This window comes from Rutidosis leptorrhynchoides, unplaced genomic scaffold, assembly GCF_046630445.1.
Source record: "Rutidosis leptorrhynchoides isolate AG116_Rl617_1_P2 unplaced genomic scaffold, CSIRO_AGI_Rlap_v1 contig447, whole genome shotgun sequence".
In the NCBI taxonomy this organism is placed as follows: Eukaryota; Viridiplantae; Streptophyta; class Magnoliopsida; order Asterales; family Asteraceae; genus Rutidosis; species Rutidosis leptorrhynchoides.
Window position 1 is genome coordinate 30,402 of NW_027266680.1, and position 4,343 is coordinate 34,744.

Consider the following 4,343-nt stretch of genomic DNA (forward strand, 5'->3'; position numbering starts at 1 on the left):
TCCATAAAGTGTATTTAGATTTAGAACTTTTTTGATACTCGGAGCTCTTACTAATAAAAGGGCTAATATGATTGATGGAGTTTTACGTTCCTTAAACTTTTGTAATTTACTTATTTTGATTTTGTACGATGATGGTCTTCATGATTCAAGGAAGATTGCTGCATTTGATTTTGATGGATGTCTTGCTAAAACATCATTGAAAAGATATCACCGTATCCTCTATTCCACATGAAAACAATTAACCTTTGTTTGGTCAATGAGTTGACGAAATGAAGTACTTTTAATACTAGCATAAGGTCATATGATACATCACCACAAAATGATTATCTTGGTTTATTTTTACTTTTAGCGGGATATTTCATTACCTAGCTCTGATAAGTAATCGCCTATGATTTCATGATTATATTGTCACTCATTCCTTGCTAAATTGTAAGGGTTAAAAATTTGAAATGGCTACTCTCGCTATTGGCTTTTTTTCAATGATTTTTTCAGTTGTACTGAATCTTAAGGAACATACGATTATAACATTCTTAAACTTGCGTGCAAATTTTCTTATTGTAATACTTTGTTTTTGTGGCTGATTTCAAGGTAGGTGCAAAAGCTTGGTCCCTTATATATCCTTCCATCCTAGAGAAGCTTCAGAACCTCTACAATGAGGGTTATAAGCTGGTAGTTTCATGTTGTTTCATAATTATTTTTTGGCAATATTTTCTATGGAAATTTGAAACGTTATTTGGGTTGATTGAAAATTTCTAATTACCATCATATCCATCAAGGTTATTCTCACCAATGAATTAAACATTGAGCGCTGGAAAAATAAAAGACGAGCGACTGTTCACTCAAAAATTGGACGCCTCAACAGTTTCATCGAGCTTGTGAAGGTTCCAGTCCAGGTCATTCGATCGTTTTTTCTTTTAAATCCTTTCACCTTTTCTCTCTTTACCCAAAGAAGATAGTTGTAAAGAGTATGTTGCATAAGATCAAAAGTCTCTCGACTTATTTCATTAAAAATTGGCTGTTGACACCTGATTGAATATGGTAATTTGTCAAGCTCCACGCTTTTTGATGTTGTTGGATAAATGTAGATCGTCAATACCCAACTGCAATCGCCATGTTTATTGCTAGCTGCTTCTGAACCATTTCTTTGAGCTTAATCATGAATTTTCCCTTTTCAGGTTTTTATAGCTTGTGGTGTTAGCAACTCCAAAACAGAAGATCCCTTCCGCAAACCCAAACTTGGGATGTGCCAACTTATGACTGAACATTTCAATGGTGGCATTCCCATAAACATGGAACAATTACGGTCCTCCTAATTTCCATTTTTCTTAACATTTGTGATGATTTTGAATTCTTAAGATGTCCATCTTTGTAAAATGGATTGTCTTTGACGCTTTCTGTGTCTGTGGTTGTAGATCATTCTATGTTGACGATGCAGCTGGGAGACCTGATAATCATAGTGATGTTGATATAATGTTTGTCCAGGTAGAGTTAATTACATGTGATATTTGGAGTACATGTTGTTATCTTTTTTGTTGTTCTTTTAAACTTTTGATAATTTTGGTTCGTTTGAAAAATTTTTAATGATTCAAGTATCAATTTGCAAAAATAATGATGATGATGATGATGATGATGATGATGATGATAATAAATGATATATAGTAGTTTCAATTAGTTAAACCGTCAAAATAACTTGGATAGAAGCCTATAAATCATTGAAATTCATTGTAAAATGGTTCCTCTGGACTTCCACTGATGACCCTAGCCTTATGGTTCACGTGTAATTTCTCATCTTCATTTTCGAAGGTAGATTAGGAAAAATATGAGTTATTATTGTTGAAGATACACCTTTACTGTGGTCAAAATTATTTATGATTTAAAGATTTAGGTGTCAATTTGCAAATTTCAATGGCAGTTTGAATTAGTTGCCGTGGTCTACACCTATACTGTAGTATAAATCGTTTGCACCCTGACTTATTTCCTGTCTCTATTTCAGGCAAATGGACTTAAGTTTTACGTTGCAGATGAGTACTTTAATGCTTAATTAGATGGAAGTCTGGTTCGAAAATCAGTATTAATGCTTTATTTGTTATTAGCAGTATGTAGGTTCTTATTTCCTGTCTCTATTTCAGGCAAAAGGGTTAATTTTGGTTCGTTTGGAAAAAATTTAAAGATTCAAGTGTCAATTTGCAAAAAAAAAAATTACAAAAAATAAATATGATATATAGTAGTTTGAATTAGTTAAACCGTCAAAATAACTTGGATAGAAATCTCTAAATCATTACAGTTCATTGTAAAATGGTTCCTATGGGCTTCCACTGATGACCCTAGCCTTATGGTTCACGTGTAATTTCTCATCTTTATTTTCAATGGCAGACTGGGAAAGATATGAGTTACATCTGCCTTGAGCTTCTTGCTGATATACCTTATGATTCTAAGTCAGATATTTGGTCTCTAGGTGAGTTCTATTTCTTTGTTTGTATACAATTTCGCAATGCTTGTTGTGTTACACATGAGAGAGTGCAGATACTGGAGGGTAATATCTTAAATTGCACAAATAAAGAGTAAGATTAACCCTGTGTGATGGATGTATCAGATTTTAGTGCAGACATGAGTTCAGAGATTGAAAATCAAAGTTTTATAGGTATATATGTTTTTCATGTCTTCTATGCATCTAACTTAGAGTTCTTGCCTGAAGACTTTTTTTTTTCTATTTTAATCTTTAATTGGTACAATTTTCATCGTTTGTGTTTGTGTTTTGATTTTGACTTTTGTTCTTTATGATTTATTAGTACTGCACTCTGAGAAATGTGCTATGTCCTGTAAACGGAGAACTCAAGGAGTCAATCCCCTTACAGTATTAGCATGATAGAGCGGCTAATGCATGGAATTCATTTTGCTATCGATCCTCATAGCATCTCTAAGGAACAGGTACATACTGTTTCTAGATTTATATTCAACTATGTTGATGTACACTTCTGAGTTTCTACCACTCAAGATGATATTTCTAATTCCATTCTCAATTCATCTTATGTGTAATGTTTTAGCACTTCATTTTACGAACAATATACATTTAGATCCAGTATTTGAGTTTCATGTATTTTGTGTTTGGAAAAATGATGTTGTTCCTTATAATTTTTGGGAAAATTCACTGATTCTACCGGAATACAGTCCAGCCACGAGCATCTACTAGTATACATATACATATTAAAGCATGCGTTTTGATCTTATTATTCAATCCTCACCAAATTCCTAATCAGCGTCATCATATGGAAATTGATTATTTTCTACACTGTTTTGATATTTCTAAAAGTACATTTTCACGAATACCATGGCGGCTTTGTCTAACAGTATATAAAACAGTTTTGTACAAGAGCTAGATGGATAAATATTAAAAGAAAAAAGACAGATAAATAATAATTCAAAAATGAAAACTAGAAAAATCATTCCATTAATCAACTTTTATCACTGCAACAGAGTTAACGGACGATATATATATCATGACATTAATACAAAATCATGGGTGCTCTTAGTCTTATACTCTTATTCAAGCTAATTGATCGAAAACGGAACATTGGTTTATTAAAATAATAATTTCATTAATACTTCTTTGATGAACAGAAGATAATTTCCATGATTGTATTGATCCCACGTCGGACGATTTCCGCAAGGATAGCAAAGACTGTCGCAAGAAAAACGAACACGCCAAATAATGAACGATGCATTGCTAGATGAATGAATAATTAAGTAATCAAGAACTATAATAAAAAAAGTATTCAAGAACTGTGCTTGTATAATTAATAGCAAAATGCTTGGGGTTGATAATTTGAGATCAATTTTCGTTATTTACTAATGGCAATTATTAATTAGGCTTCCAAAATACTCCAATATATAAATAGATGATGTTTTTGAAGATATTTTTTGTCTTTAAATATATGATGTTTTTTAAAATATCAATGTAATTTTACTTTTTATCCCTCCACTTACTCTTTTTCCGTACACAACTAATAATTTAATTGAAAAATAAAAATAATAAAATAATAAAATAAATATAATTTACATATTAAAATTGATGATATTGATATGCGTAAAAAATCTCAAAATCGTAATATGTCTCTAAATTGGTGCATATTAGTATATGGATACTTAAACGACTTCTATAAAAAAAATTGTGCCCATCACAACCTTAAAATTTAATTAAAGTTTATTTGACCCATAATTTAGTGTGTCTTGTTAATTTAATTATTTTCTTCTGTTGGTCATTTGTATCGGTACTTTCATCCAAATATTGTCCTATGAAACTGATTCAATTTATTACTACAGAGGCTATAGAATCTATATATGTG